At 34.0% G+C, this 17,434-nt stretch overlaps 1 protein-coding gene across 1 annotated transcript in view; it reads left to right on the top strand.

Annotated features, from left to right (window-relative positions):
- Nucleotides 1–17,434, top strand: part of ATRNL1 (attractin like 1) — a 520,320-nt gene that overhangs the window by 499,523 nt on the left and 3,363 nt on the right. The window lies entirely within an intron of this gene.

The raw sequence follows: 17,434 nt of genomic DNA, 5'->3' as shown, positions 1-17,434 counted from the left end.
GGAGCAAAAAGAAAACGAAAGTAGAGGGTGCTCTAGAAAAAAACAGAGTAAAGTTCCTTCAGGGTTTATTATTGCTTCAGCAAACATACAATCTCAAAGACTGCATTAGTGCAAATGAGTTTGAAGAAATACATATTAAAAAACAAAATCTAATTTAAATTAGGACGGTATTTGAAATGCTAAACAAGAGGCTTTTTTAAAACCTTCCCAGGAGCATAGTAGGATATGGTTATATAATACATTGCCAGATTTATGTCTCCTGAAAAATAACCTCTAAAGCAAAAGCAAATATTGTGCCTTTAGTACAGACTGCTCTTAAATGGAAATATGTACAACCAATTGTTTTCCACTTGTTATGAAATATGAAAGCAAGGCATAGATTAGACTAATCTTAAACCCGTAGGTTAGTTAATATATTATTTTCTAAAGACCTGTAACATTGCCAAAGAATAATTTAGAAGAAAAATCTTCATACCATATCTTATAAACCACAGAAACTGCTGCACAGAACCATAAGCTTTTTGCTTAGAAGTTAAATTAGTTTAACACTCATATATGTGAAATAAGCAGGCAGGAGTTTAAATACCATCAGAAATTTTAAAAAAGTGCATGGAGAGAAGGTAGTGAAACAAATAGATTCTCCTCAATACCATGGAGAATGAACAAAGGAAATATATACCGTATTTATCGGCGTATAACACGCACCGGCGTATAACACGCACCCCCCATTTTAACACAAAAATTTGAGTAAAATTTTTTTTCATTAAAAATAAATGACTTGGAAGCTCGGAACTTAATGTTGGATTAAAATTTATAACATTAGAACATGAATTATAACATTAACTCCTCTTAAAAGGCAAATATGAAATGAAAAAACACCTCTTTGAGCAAAAAAACTTAATCAGAATCACTGCTTTTTGGAAAACCAAAAACCTCTTCCTCATCTTCACTCTCTCCCTCTTTTTTCCCTTCCTTCCCCCTTCCTCTTGCCTATCAACTTCATCCTCTTTGTCTTTCTGCTCTTTCCCTCTCTTCCCCTTTTCTTCCTACCTCCTTCCTTCTCCCTCCCTTCTTCTTTTTCTTCCTTTCTTCTTCCATCTTCCTCCTTCTCCTTCCATTCTTTCTCCTTCCATCCATCTTTTCTCCTTCCATCTTCTCCCCCCCTCCCTTCTTCTTTTCCTCCCCCCTCCCTCCTTCCTTCCTCTCCTTCCCTTTCTCACACACAGGAAGGGGAGGGGGGCTATCTAGTCGCTTTCACAGCATAATTTCTTTATCTAACTTTTAAAAAACAGTGTGCAAATCAAACGAGATTTTCGTAACCTGCGAAGCACCAAGTTATATTATGTTGTTACAAATTCGCAGCTACTCCATTCTTTCTGATAGGGAACTACATTTCCCAAGATGCCTCAGGTCCTCAAAGCGCTGAACGCAGCTTTGCAATTGACTCCAGCGAGGCCTGGCAGCCGCCGGCTGGGGTGGTTGTCAGGGCGATGCGGAGCGGACGCGCCGTTTGTTACTGCTTCCAGCAATCAAGACGGAGAAGGGAAGCGACTGAAACGGACGCTGGCCTCGCTCTCCTGCTGCGGCTTCTGTTTCAGTAGGGAAGAAAACTTCCTTTCGCTTCCCGAATTTGACTGGGTCCCGGGGCTTCTGCCGGGCGGCAGAAGCCCGGGAAGCGAAAGGAAGTTTTCTTCCCTATTGAAACAGAAGCCGCAGCAGGAGAGCAGGGCTGCTGCCGGCCGTTTCACCTTGCGCAGCGAATTTGACTGGGTCCCGGGCTTCTGCCACCCGGAGTATCGGCGTATAACACGCAGGCAGGGTTTAAGCTTGGAATTTTAGTTTTAAAACTGCGTGTTATACGCCGATAAATACGGTATGTCTAAAACTTGATTTAGTTAGTTGTGTTTAATTACTATTAATTTAAGTTTCAAAGGGATATGTTAAACTAATTTAGTTTAAATCTAACACTATAATCTAGTGACTATAAAATCCTTAAGGTATATATATTATAATATCATGTTGTGTTTAAATTGGAAATAGGAAAATTGAGCATTCAGTACTTAATGTGAATACTCCAAGTTATCCTTAGAAAAATTGAAATATTAATTAGTATGAACTAGAAGTCATCATTAAAGAGAGAGTCATTCCAGCGGTTAGTTTTCATTAGTTATTTTAGCAGGTAGTAATTCAGCCTTCGTGCACCCATTATAACAAAAATCTGTCCCTAAACTTGAGATCTGCAGATGATTCAATATACCAATTTTCTATTCTGCTGAAAACCACTAAAGTGTCAGCACAAGACAACCGAATTGATAGTGAATATTTATCATGGATTATTGTTTTATTCCTATCCTGTTCTTAGCTTCCAAATTAAATTGATTAATCTAAGGAAATATTCACATACTCTGCATGATGGATATGCTTTTTTCTCAGTTTGCAAAACTGCATCATATACTGTAGAACATTGTCTAATAATGAGCCGGGATGATGCTCAAATAGGAGAAATAAATTGTCTTTTTAAAAAGAAATTCTCTTCAGTTCAAAAATTAAAGGATTTCAAGAATACCTTGAAATCCAGAGAATGAAGAGTTGTACTCTACCTCCATCTATGTGAATAGCATTCCAAAAAATTGTTTACCGTAGATATATGCAAAGATATGATAGGGCAGATACACGATAAGGAAATGTCCTGTGCCCATATTTTTCTTAATGTAATTTCCAATAAGATATGAAAAATTGCATTATTTATAAAATATAAATATTTAACATCCATAACATTAAAAAAGTACTACCCAGTACTAATTTTCACAAGCGGTTTCCTTACTACTTTACCAACAAGAAAATGTAGCCATAAAACATGATAAAGGCAGTAAATCAAGTATGCCTCAAACATCCATCTTTCTGTCAGCTCCACCCACATATCACTAGCATTGTTGGATGATGCAACTAATATGATGTATGATTCTCCTTAGAAGAATCTTAGAATCATCTAGGCAAACAGATATTCTGGGTAATCAACGTAGGAAGCTTGAAGTGTTGGATTAAAAATATTAGGTGAGACACTTGCATGTAGTCATCACATCTTTATATTTATGCCTATTTTTAAACACTTACAGTACATAGGATTCATTCTTAATGAATCACAGCAGTTAGATTTGAAATTTTCACAATATTAAAGACAGATACTTTCTTTAGTCTTTACTAAATGTTTTCAAAGTTGCTATTAAAATTGTAACCAAACTTTTAAAAATATTTTTGGAATGAGAAAAAAAATCTGTCAAGGAAGAAAAGGTAAAATGAAGGAGAAAGAAGGGGCAATAAAGGAAGACAAAAATGATTCACACAGTTTATTATAAAATGTATAGTAGTTAAAGTACAATAATATGAAGCTAACCTTAATGCAAAACAGAAAAAAAAGTCTCTATCATTGCTACTATGGCCCATATGAGGGACAGCTACTGTACTTCTTATCTAAAGCATGTATACTGGGGAAGAAAACTAACCGGATTCAAATATAGAAAAAGACAGGGGAAAAAATGTTCTTGTTAAGCTACCGTAACAAGCTTTTTAGATTGTTCATGAAGTTTAAAAAGAAGACATTTCTTCACATTCACTATAAAAGTTTGCAAATACGTTTTGTTGTTCTCTATATTTAAATATAAATTATGTCTCAGGACAATAAAAAGGTAGACTTAGAGTAGGACATCCAGAAGACATCCTAATAAAATTAGTATAAATATGATAGTGTTGGATATACTTAGGTTTAGTGAGAATTAATATTAGCACGATTCGTATATATAAATTCTCGGAAGTGAAGTTGTATAATATCACGGGATATAAGAAATAGTCTACATTTGGGATAAAGCCAGTTCCTATCCCTGTTTCCTAGGTATCTGATGTGGCTTCAGTAGTCAGAAGAATTCTCTTGAATTCAGTCTTTGCTTTCATATGATCTGTGGCTTTAATTTTAAAAGAAGTAACATATATTATCTGAGTGTATCCTTTTATATAAATATATGGTGCCTTTGTGTCTATTTTGTGTATTTGCATCCTGTTCCATTTATTAAATTGTGTTAAAACCATTTCATACAAAAAGCAAGTATATCACAGTCCCAGATTATATGAAAAGTTGTCCCTCACAGATGAAATTAGACCTTTCTGAATTATTCTATAAATACGTAAAAACAAAGCTTTGTGCAGATTTTATTTAACTTGTTTTCTCTTTAGATTTTCTTTCTCTGTATGTTACTGCTTGTGATACAATCTTGTTAGCTCCATGTGTTTATGATTGTCATTAAGCCACCATTAGGAAAATGAATCAAATATGTTTTCTCCATTTCCCCATTTCATCAAGCTTTTCATTCTACTGCAAGTATTACAGTGTTGTCAACTTATTAGTGCTGAGTTAAAGGAGACGCCCTGGTAGTGATAAAGGAGAAAATTGATCTTTTCTATAGAACTTGTAATCAGTGATCACCTTTAAAATATATAATGCAAAAATGTCATACTAAATAAATATGCAATTATTGAAACAAAAACTTGCTAGAAGAAAATATTAGGTAGTATCTAGTTATCTAATTAGGATAAGATAGTAATCCATATACTTGATAAAGTAAGTGAGAGTAGGTGAGAGAGAGTTTGTAATTTGGAATTATGCATGGAAAACATAATTCTGTATAGTAGAAACAGGACAGAAACACACATTTCAAATGTGTTTGTCAATATCAAAGAATCTTCTATAATTTGTCAGTGTAAAATTCAGCTTTTTTCCCCTATTATTTATTATTCACTATATTAACTCACTTGATGAAAAATATTCACGTGACTCACTTATAACTGAAATTCTCCTGGGCTAAGTAAAATCAGTGTGCCAATTTTTTAAATAGATCTACCCTAAACTTACAAGTGTTTATTTATTTACTTTTCTCTCTCTTTCTGTTGATATTTTTAAAATTATGTTAATTTATGTATTGAAATAATATGAATAGTTGAGCATTATAAAGGTTGAGAAGGCTGGAACTGTGAAATAGTCATCTTTTAAAAAATATTTTTATTAAACATGTTAACTACAACAATAAGTTATAATACAAATTTGAAATAGAAAGGTGCAAGATAGAAGAAAGAGACAATTGAAAGATAAAGGAAACTAATGGAAGCAATTTTCTACCCTTATCTCAACAAATATAAACAATTTCACTATCTCTTCATGTTATCTGTTAGTTAACAGATATAAAACTCTTCATCCCAACACTTACCTATAGGCAGGTTCAATAAATAAAGTCTTTTTAATCCAGGTGTCAGCAAAAGTTCAAACAGAGCCCTAAAATTATAATTACACTTGTTAATAAATATAAAACTCATCATTCTGTATCGCAACTCTTAACTATAAATAAATCCAATACATTTTTCCTGTCTAGATATCAGCAAGTCCAGAAAGAATCTCCCAAAATAGCAACCTATACCATTTTAACCCTATCAAATAAGACAACTTTATGTTCCTTTCTCTACATAAAACAACCTTATTCTTTAATATGAATGTTCATTATCCCTTGCCTCAAATTTCTTCAAAACTTTGTCAAGCTTCTTTGATAAATTGAGAGGGAAGAAATTATTCCAATTATTCTCTTTTAATTTCCTTCTTAATTTATAGAGTTCATTTGTTTTTTTTAAATCCAGGGATAAATTCTTCTTCACATTGTTCTCCATAATCATGTCAAATATGTTGGAAATCTTTTTCTGTTCATCATATTCTCATGTAATATCTTCTTAGAACAGGGTATCATAAAAACACACAACGTAACTGACATTTGGGATTTGATCAATCCCAGTGATCAATTGGATTTGATTCAAAACCCCATTGCCATTTTTCAACGTCTCTAAATGCTATTATAAATTGCTTATTTTGCTATGTCTCCAATATGAAAAATATTTTTCTTTCTCATGAAAATTAATCTATTCCTTAAATTAATTTCAAAGACTTAATATTCAAAATCAAAGATTTCAAAATTCTCTACTTCTTAATCTATTTAAATTTTCTATAACCAAATCCTTGTCTTGCCTTTTACTGTTTATTTTGGATTCTTAAAGTTTATGATGATGATTTCTTTTTCTTATATTAAGAATTGAACACACTCACCTGGTGTTTCTAGCCTTGTCATTTTTAAGATGTCTAATTTCTTTAAAGTAGGTAATAGGAAATCCCAAAGGTGGTTAGGAAAGAAAGAACAAAGTTGGTGCCCTTTGAAGGCTCCAACTGCAGTTACAGGAAGAATTCAAAACACTCATCTCCAGGTACTCCCACTGTCTGGGAACTGCTGCCTTGCAATCAATTATGAAGAGCAATTGTATGGAATGCATCATGGGCAATCTCGTCTTCTCTCTTTGTCCAGAGAGGGCTAAAGGAACCAATCTACTTTTCAGCTGCTTCTTAACTGAAACAAAGGGCATCTGTTTTTTGTGGAGCCTCTTTAGTCCATCATTTCTTCCTCAGAAGTCCAGACAGTTAATCTTTCAGAGATTTACAGTTGGTTGACTTAATTCTGAATAAAATCACAGAGATGGTTTATTTGTCATTGTATTTAATTACAGGAAACAGGCCAACAATGAATATTAATTGCAGCATTTTGTACTGAATAACTGACATTTTGTGTAAAACAAGTCTAAAGAATAAATTAGCATATTGTAGCAAAATGTTAGCAATACCAGCAAAACAAAGAACAACTACAAAACATCATTTTTGTACTTGTAGTTACTAAGTTTGTATGAGTTAAAATACATTATGGTTATATCTAACAATTAGGATAAAGAATTAATTATTGAATAAACAAGCAAACCAGCATGATTCTATAATAAACTGCCTTCATGAAAACATCATCAATAGAAATATCTGGACTGAAATAAATTTATAGCTTAAAATGCAAACTACAAAAATTACATCATGCAGCTGTTTTTAAAGCTGCAACACTAAGCTTAAACCATTTCAGAATATAGTTGCTTTCAAGAACTAGATTGGAACATGTAAGAAGAGAACAAGGGTCAACTCATCCTTACAAATTTCAAAGCAAGCTTTAGAAAAGTATATTAGTATCTAGGCATAGCAATGGAATAAGACTAAAATAGATGTGGCCATACATCTGGACTGTTGATTAGCAACAAGGTTTATCTGACTGCTCTTTTATATAGAAGCTGGCACTGAGTGTGCTAATTAGATTTCAATTAGCCTTGATAAGTAGTTTCTAATAACAAATGTCTTTTAGATGCAAAGAAGTCATCATTCAAAACACCATGACATTGTTCCTTGAAAGACAGAAAAAGGGAAGTAAAGATAAATGATTCATAATTGTTACCCTGAGCATTCTTCCTCTCAGTTCAGTTCCTAAAATCTCCATTAATTTTCTGCATTTTGCTTTTCTTTTTTCATTTGTATATGGTATGAGGATATCCAGATGAAAAAAAGTAGATTTTCCTATTTTTGAATTGTTTTTTAAAAAATTAATTATTATTTTGCACATACCTACAAACACATTTGGGGTATAAGAGGTTAGTTCAATAAATAGACAGCATCTTCCTCTTCTTTTTCAGCACAAGTAGCATACAGGCTTCTAGTAAGATAACTTTTTTTAATTGTCTTTTTTACTATGAGCAGAGTAAACATAAAAATCTGTTCCTTCTCTGAAGAGAAACTGTATATCTACCCAAATACATACCAATGTGTATATCTATCTAAACACATTCATAATTCTCTTTCTCTTTCTTTCTTACACACACACACACACACACACACACACACACACACACACACACACACATACACACTATATACATATATCAGCCATCAGCCAAGGTGGCGCAGTGGTTAGGGTGCAGTACTGCAGGCCACTTCAGCTGACTGCTAGCTGCAGTTCAGCGGTTCAAATCTCACCGGCTCAAGGTTGACTCAGCCTTCCATCCTTCCGAGGTGGGTGAAATGAGGACCCAGACTGTGGGGGCGGTATGCTGACTCTGTAAACCGCTTAGAGAGGGCTGAAAGCCCTATAAAACGGCATATAAGTCTGCTATTGCTATTGCTATCAATATATACCTGCACCATACATATATATTAATCACTGTCCATTTTGAATATGTAGTGGAAAGAGGAAACTTTAGAGTTCACAAAATTGATGCTATGTGGAACAAAACTGTGACTGAATCTAAATGTTCTGCTTCAGATGCACAAATCATTTAGATTTAGTCCCTTTTTAGGAATGGACTTACACACACACACACACACACAGAATGAGAGAGAGAGGGGGGAGAAGGAATGGGGGAGAGAGCACGCAACACACTTGTAACCCATATAGAAATAATTGGGGTCAATTTTCAATCATATATGGATTGTTTGGTAGCAAAATTCTTTGAAAACCTACACTATCTGACTTGCTTGGCATTAGCTTTTCCATATCACTAAATAGTACATTTCAAGAACTGGTGACTTTACTTCAGGTTTGACAGATAATTAATTATAGTTCCATATATCAATTTCTTTCCATGTTTTATTCAATGAAAAGGATAGTTTGAAAATTAGAGTAGTATGTTACATTGATTGTATTTTAATATCCTTGGCCCTCTTCATCAGGTGCTGCTTCATGACAGATGCTTGTAAGGGCAATATCTTTTTCATGGAACTAATGAAGAGTTGGGCTATATAGTGGTAGAGGAAACAAACTGATGAGTATAAGGATGTTCTGGCAAATAGAGCAGCACATTTTGCAAGAGAGGATTCTATAATAAGGAATCTATAAATGTCTTCAGTAACTTCAAATGGAAACCACATTTCCAATCTGGTTTGTTTATTTTTTGCTACACTAGTAGCAAAAAGAAGTGAAAACCCAGTTGTGATATCAGCAGCAAAGATGGCATGTTTTGGTCATTGAACAGATTTGTATTGAACTGAAAATGTAATATTGGAAACTCTTCTGAAATGACAGGTTTGTAAGGAATGGCCTCAAAAATCAGTTTATAGAATTGGGTCAAGAATCCTAACAAAAACTAAAAGAAAGGAAAGCCTAACAAATTGATTAATCAGGGCCTACTCTGGAATTTTTAGCAAAATCAATTGGGTTAACTTTTATTGATAATTTCCAGAGCTTAAAATCTGTCGTCTTGCCAATCCTTATTTCATATAGTTTTACCCGCCTTCTTCTCTGTATTATTTTCAATTTCTAAGTGGAAAACTGAAATAAATACCAGTGAACCACCAATAGGCTAGATTTTAAATATGTATTTTTAAATATAATGTTTAATACAATATAGATAATATTTTTTAATTATTATTATTTTGAAAAACGTTAATTTCCATTAAAACAGATAAAATAGAAAATATAAATAATTTTTTTTAAATAATATGAAGATCTAACTTTTATGATTTAAGGACTATTATTTGTTTAATTTCTGTCACCAGTTGACTTTGATTAGCCTGGGAGAATTAGAAACAGGTTTATAAACTTACAGACTAAATGTTCTAGTTTCATCTATTTGTGAAAAAGTATAGTGTCGGTTCTAAATTATGGTCATAGCTTATATACAATCTAGATGTTCTTTATCTTGTGGATATTGACAACCTTCACCTTACCTCCTTTAAATCATTTATCATTTTTATTGGCATTATAATTTTATGTAGTCTATTTTAAACTAACCCTAACCCATTTTAGTTATTCTCATAATGAGAAAGACTATTAAACATTAAACAAATTTTATTATGCTTGTAAAATTTTGCATATGCATGTTTGTAAAATATATTCCAATCAAAAGATTGAACAGCAAATTGTGTTGGCCCCAAAATGATGAAATATATGATTATTTCATCATGAAAACATAATGTATGAGGTCATCATGCACATTTTGTCATTAATTTATATTTGCCACCATTGAAAAGTATTGAAAAGTAAAAGGGAACAATTCTCAACTTTCTACTTTGTGTCTGTTTCAGTAATAATAGTAATAATTTATTCTTACTCATCTTATAGTAATGTAATAGCAGAAAACAGTATTTGATGAAAAATAAAACCTGCAAAGCAATAATCTTGCAGAGGCATCACTATAATCATTGTGTTATATTCTGGCTTAAACATCTCACAGTTTGCATATGTAATTAATATATTGCACTTTACTACTTGTAAAGTCACAAATCAATAAGAATTTTCTGAAAAGCAAATTAGAATGATGAGTGTGGAAATATGTTTTCTTCTGATTAACTGATTGTTATTAATGAAAATGGAAAATGATTATATGGATAAAAAAATCTATCATGCATTAAATATCTATGCTCAAAAAAGTTTTTCTAACTGAATTTTTATGAAGTTAGATTCAATATTAGATAGTGACTTGTACACAAATTGCTTCTAGAATGCTTATAATTCTGTATACATATTTGTCTCTTAAAATACATATTGTTTATTTTGTTATAGATTTAGAGACTAGAGTTGTAGCAACTTTTTCATGTAATACTGCCCAACACAAATCTATTCAATTGACTTTTGTCCCATAAAATTAAAGCATACCCATTGTTTATAATTTATAGGTGTAAAACAGGTGGGTTCCTCATCGTATTGTACGGTATGCCAGAAGAGGTAATGAGAATCTGGTGTACCAGATAGGACCGGTAGTAATAATGGTGGCCTGGCCATGCCCCAAGCCTGTTCTTCTGTCAGAAGCTTCATCAGAAGCTTTTTTTCCCCCTGCCAGTTCAGGCAAGGGAAAAAAAGCTTTTAAAATAAAAGAGAGGGGAGAGGGGGGAGGAAGAGAAGGGAGAAAGAAAGAAAAAGAAAGAAAGAAGGAAGGAAACTCACTTTTCAGTCAGGAGATTCAGCAAAGGAGAAAAACAATTGCTGTCACTTTAAATCGGAACTGAGCATGCCTGGCTGTGGAATTCTGGGAATTGAAGTCCACAAGTCTTAAAGCTGCAAACTTTGGAGAGTCCTGCTTTAAATTGAAAAGCTGCTCAGAAAGAGATTTACAAAGATTTGCCATTTAGCAGTTTGTTTCTGGTCAGCTGAACGACAAGCTGGATAAAAGGAAGGATTCTTATATGGTTCTATGTTTTTGAAGTTTTGGGGTTTGTGCAATATGGGCTTTGTGTTTGGATGATTCCCTGGTTATGTGAATGAATGAAGCCAAACTTTCTATAGGCTCATTATCTCATTATCTCTATCTGGCAGGAATGTGGATTGAGCCTCAGGCAGGTTTCTTTGTTAGCAGCTTGATTTTTCCCTTTCTGGGAGTAATATTTTATTGGAGGGGGGTAGGTTGCTTCCCACAGTGGGAAGGGAGAAAGAAAGAAGAAAGAAAGAAGAAAGAAAGAAAGAAAGAAAGAAAGAAAGAAAGAAAGAAAGAAAGACAGACAGACAACATAGCAATTTAGGGCTAGAAGGGTAATCAGAGGTTATCTAGTCCAATCCCTTGCTGCAGCAAGAAATCTTACATTGTCTGGATTATTTTGGTTCCTCTAACAGAGAGACAAATTGCCAGAAAGGAGAAGGAGTTTACTAGGGCAAGGCTGCCATGCAGACAAAGGTAGAGATAGTCCTTGACTTATGACTTAAATTGAGCCCAAATTTTTGGTTGCTAAGCAAGAGCGTTGATAAGTGAGATTCACCATATTTTACCCAATCTATGACATCTCCTGGTGAGTGACATCAAGTTCGCCATGCCCACCCAATCACATGACTGCTAAGCTCTGCGCCCACAAAATAGGCCACGCCCACAGAATAGGCAGTAAAAAGTTTTGAAACCCACCCCTAGTGTAAAGGGGTTGTTCTTCATATCGGTACTTATAAGAATATCTTTTTTTCCATATCATAACTTAAAATAGCTATGAAAACAAAGAATTTTAGACCAGAAGATTAAAGGGAATCAAATGAGAGAAGGATCAGGAGCCTAATTCAAACAACTTTCTTCAGACATAACAAATGTAGTATAATGAAAGAATAAACCAAACAAAGGAGAGAAAGGGAAGGAGAAATCATATAGAGAAACAAGTGATGCCCTATAGAAAAAGTCTCATCTGTAAGGACCAATTGAATGATGTGTTATCAAGTCAATGATGATTCTTAACAACCATATGAATAGATCTTCTCCATGTCTCTAACATCATCTTTCAGAACTTCCAACAATGTATCTATCACTACTGTCACTGAGTTCATCCACCTGCCACTAGTCACTAGCCTCTTCTTTTCTTCTCTGTTTCTCAGCATTACAGCCCTCTCTAGTGTGATGGTATATAGTCACCATGACGAACCCATAGCATGCATGCCAAAGGTGGCACGCAGGGCCCTTTCTGTTCTTTTGGTTTCTGGAACATGCATATGTGCCAGCCACCTGGTCTTTGGGTTTCCGGTGCTCTGGAATGCACAAAGATCAGTTGGCCAGCATGTGCATGTGCACCGGCCAGCTGGAGTTTCTGGAGCTCCAACACACTCAAAGACCAGCTGGCCAGCATGCATGCACGCGCTGGAAACCAGAAGACCAGGTGGCCAGCATGCATATGCGCACCAGTGAGCTGGTCTTCGAGTTTCCAGGGCTCCAGAGCATGCATATGCCTGTGCACATGCACGCATGCGCGTTCTGGTTTGGCACTCAGCACCAAAAAGATTCATCACTGGTATATAGGATTGACCTTGCGAGATAGGAATTTGATCCACAATCAGGTCAATGGTCTGAAAAGAGGCAGCTCTGGTCCCCTGTGAGGGAAAAGTATGAAATTTTATTCAGAAGAGAGTTCCCATAGTTTTATCGAAACTAAAAAAGAACGGAAGAGAGAAATGCTTTCAGTCTTGCAAGATTTTATTTAATGTAACTTTACAATAAAGATAGTGGTGATTCTCCTGATTGTGCCTCTTGTCAGGAATACTTAGATGGGTTAACACTATAGAGGGCTTGGTTTTCATGTAAAGTGGCTAAAGTAAATATTATTTGACCTGGTCATTTGTGCCTTGAGTGACAACTCTGACTTGATATGTTTGATGACCCACTTGTTTGTTTTCTTGGCTGTCCACAGTATTTTCAGGAGTCTTTCACAACACCTAAATTCAAAAGAATCAAGACTTTCCCCATTCTTCAAAGTCCAAATTTTGCTCCATATAGAGAATACCATGACTTGCAACAGTGAACAGTAGGAAAGCAGAGGAATTCCTCAATTAGCTTCAGTATTACTTGTTTCCAAGTAAGCTGAGCTGAACCAAATAGAAGCGGATAAAACTTTGCTCAGTATAATATGAATAATCCAGATAGAAGATAAGAAATGGGACTAGGGCTTTAGTTTTACTGCACTTTTTTTTTAACTCCAGAAAAGGATGAGTTGAATGAATGAAAGAAGAAAGGTGGGAACTGCTACAAATGGGTGAAAGCTGATGAACCAGGAGATTTCCCTACGTACCTGCAGAGTGCTTTAGTGCAGTGAAATGTTGATAATAAATGACAGGATGCAGTTTAAAAAAAGGGAGCAGCATGTAATTATAAATAGTGCTGATGAGATAAAGATGAAGATACACTTATTGAGCTCTATGGTGATCTGTGTAACCACAGATTAGGCATTTTAATTTCCATCATTTTCTCAGTGGGATTTAAAACTGTTGCATTAACTTTCAGGGACACTGGGATTCCTGACAGTAATAACGTGAGTAATGAGTTCACAGCACTAATGCAGCTACATTTAGTTTACTGTCCATGTTACAATAGCTTTTAGAGCAGGAGAAATAAAATGAAAAATTGCAGTAATGATGGAACAATTTTGATGCGCGAAGCATTTGATTTTCTACTAGCATTATGGGAGCACCTTTTCTCTTTTCAATTCTTCTTAATTATTTCATTTAATTACTTAATGGCCGTTCTCTTTTATTTGGTTAAAAGATCTAAAGCATTGTGTGCCAATGTATGCTTTATTATACCTCTATTGTGTATGTGCATAATAATGTGAAAATGCCTGAAAATGTAATCTTATCTAATAAAGTTATCTTTCCAGGATGATACGCTACAATAATATATGTTTAAAGGGGAAAAATCATGTTGCAATTATCTTCCTAACCAAACCTAGCAGGTCATCTTTAACATCCTTCAGTCGAACAAAGGAGAAGAATGTGAACTTGATAAATTTTTAATTAAAATTAACAATAGCAGAAAGGGAAAAGCTTGCATTATCCAACACCAAGTAAGGCTGAAGTATAAGGTTGCCTTCTTATTCTGGAAGATAATGGGCCCCTGCATCAGTTAGTGTGCATCTATATAAAACAGCAAGGAAGGAAAACATTTAAATATCCTCAGCCATGGTATTTCTATTTAAATCTGATTACATTGAAATAAAACTGTAGCTATTAAAGGTTTAAAAGAAGTACGAATAGAAGCAGTAAAAGGAGACAGTTAGTAAATGAGGTAGTAAAACATTTCAGCGGGGCAAACAGTTTATAGCATGCTGCTTCTTCTGTCAAGCTGCTCCATTCACCACATACTTGCATGTTGTTGCTTGAATTGCATTTAAGGCTACAATTAACCTTTCGTGCCTAATGAAGCTGTTTTGCTGGGAGAAAAAAAAATAAAATGTAGAATGCAGCCTTTCTTTTGCAAAAGTTTTGTAAAGGAAAGTCTTGTTCAAAACGAAACCACTTTAAAAGTCTATTGTTCTAATGAAACGTTCAATGTTGCACTTATATCTAAATTACAAACCGTTGCAAAGCAATCTGCTTTGATGTGGTACATTTTATTTCTATATTTATTAATTGTTCTACATAATTGCCATAAATAGCTTAAACATCACACACATAAATGCACACAAGTAATTTTATGGCTAGAAATTCTCTGTTTAACTATTACCATCGTAAGATGACTGTTATATTTCTGTGTATAACCTAAATAACACTGGTTTTCTCTTTGTTCAAATACATGTAACATTGTTTTACTAATAATAATAAATTCCCACTTTTATTTTATTGGGCACACATTTAATATTTATGTGAAAGCATTTGATAAAAGAAGCTATTCTTTATCTTTAGGCAAAATTCATCAAAATAACCAGAACTTTGTACATAATGACAGTTAACATATTCTCGCTACAGGTGTCTTTCATACAATGTGTTTTCCCAACTTCAAGCCATTTTAAAACTGAATCCCAATTCATCCAGAGAATGCCAAATTAAAGTGTATTGGAATAGACAGATCTCATTCCTAGATGAACCTCTGTATCTACATGTTAAAAAACAAGGCAGATGACTTATGGGATTGAGCCATGTTAATTTTACGTGATGGCTTCAGTGTTGAAAAATAAGAGCAGTAGCTCAGTAGGAAGGTATTTTCAAATGGGTAACGTGTGAAGGGACAGTAAATTAAACAAGCTATGGAAATAGAGGAAAATATATGGTAGCTATCATAGAATTTACATTTCCAGCCAATAATATTAACTGTCTTGGGGAAAAAGCTGTTAAATAAAGGTAAAGCATATAATAAATATTTAAGCCCCAGCATTTTATTGACTCTTGGGTAGCATTTTGATGTAAATTCTACTGGCCAGCAGTATATGCGCATCATTTTTACTTGGTAAATGAAATTCTTTTAGATGCCAGTGTAAAATAATAAATTGATCCCCCAGTTAATTGTATTGCTTTGATAACAAGAAAGTTGTTGAGCCCAGAGAAAACAGTAAGTAAATTTCTTTGGATGATTTGTGTGATGCTTTGAGAAATGATCTTCTGGAGTGATCTGATTTTAATAGAACTTTATCAGCATGTCAGTAGGTCCCAGAATGCAGTATTAGATTGAAAAGCATGATTCCTTCACAGTTGTTGTCCTAAACAAAGTAAGTGGAATAGCACACAAATAAACCTCTGAAGGAAAATATGAATTTGAGAAAGAATCATCTCAGGATCACTGAGAAGTATATTTAATCCATTTCATTTAACATTATTCTAGGGAGTCAGCTGTTCTCTTGTAGAAGCAGAATAATCAAAGAATAATTCTGCATTTAATAAACTGATCTTACCCTCTTTTCTATTACTTTCTATTGAATACAGTCACAATAAAGTAGCCTATTCACTGATCTGTCATGGACCCAAACAGCACAAGAGGGAGGATGGTTCAGTGGGGAAGAGACACAATATGGATAGAAGCCATAATACATGGGAACCTGAGGCAATCATATTTATTGAATTGAGATTTTATTTTTAATTACATTAATTCTATTTAAGGTCGTAAGCTACATTTTATATGATTTTAAGATTTGGGAAATCATAATGCTGAGATCAGTGGCCTAATCAGTCGGCAATTTCAAGTACTATTTTGGAGATGATATCCTGATTTGAGATTGCATGTTGCCATCATTCCTGTAAAATAAAACCTTTATGTAAGGGAATAATTGAGATGGCCATGAGGAGACATTCTACTAGACCAACAGTAAGGCATTCTGTATCTGATATTACCAAAAATCAATGGTTAAAGTCACATATAAAGTAATACAATGAATGTCTTAAACTAAGAGTAATGAGTTAGAATTCAGAGATCAATAAGAATTCTTCAGTAGTCATGATTAGAGGTTTGATGTTTTCTTAATATCTTAAAGTCATGCTATGGACATTACATGGGACTAAACTGATTTGTGGAGTTCTGAATATTGCTGCAGTAAAAAATTTAACTGCTCTAGTCACTATGTCCAGTGTTGATAGATACTTGTCATATTACAGGCAGACTTTAAATCCCAGTACATGTTTACTTCATCAGAAGAATGTCAAGTGGCAGATATTTTTTCTTACAATTTTGTTTGCATATATTTTGCTGATAAGTTCATCCTGAAATGAATGCAAATGAAATGAAGCAAGCATTAATACTAACATTCAGTTAAGAATAATTTTGTGCAAGGAATATTAGCCCAATTACCTTGATATCTATGTGAATTTTGTGGAAATGGCATTTGATAAATGCAATATAATAAAGGATTTCATTATATATGTGTATTTAATTAATTTTGAATATGCAATATTTTGTATAGTAGCAAGATACAACAAAACAAAACAGTACATTAAATGGCCAGTTTCCCCAAACCATTTCCTCCTTGAAAAGCTGGAGGGAAAAGCTATTTCAGTGGCAGACTCATTTTGCCTTGGAGCCTTCTCAGAATGGATGAACTCAACTCAAAATTCAGTTCAACAGAACATAATGCCATTACAATAAATAAATAGGAGAATATATGTACATTGGGAGACATGTTTCCATATGCATGCATGCATGATGGAAAGCCAGGTGTCCACATCACTGAACTGAAAAGCCAGTTATGGCAGCATATTTCAAATTCAGAGCCAGACTTAGTATTTTAATCTGAATAACTTAATTACTCTTTTCCACTGAAATAGCATTCACTCCCATTGTCCAGAACTCACATGAATTTTAATAATAAGCTGAATTACTCCATTGAAGTTAG

This window comes from Thamnophis elegans, chromosome 10, assembly GCF_009769535.1.
Source record: "Thamnophis elegans isolate rThaEle1 chromosome 10, rThaEle1.pri, whole genome shotgun sequence".
Taxonomy (NCBI): Eukaryota; Metazoa; Chordata; class Lepidosauria; order Squamata; family Colubridae; genus Thamnophis; species Thamnophis elegans.
Note: the sequence above shows the minus strand (reverse complement) of the source record. Positions and strands in the feature narration are given on the sequence as shown.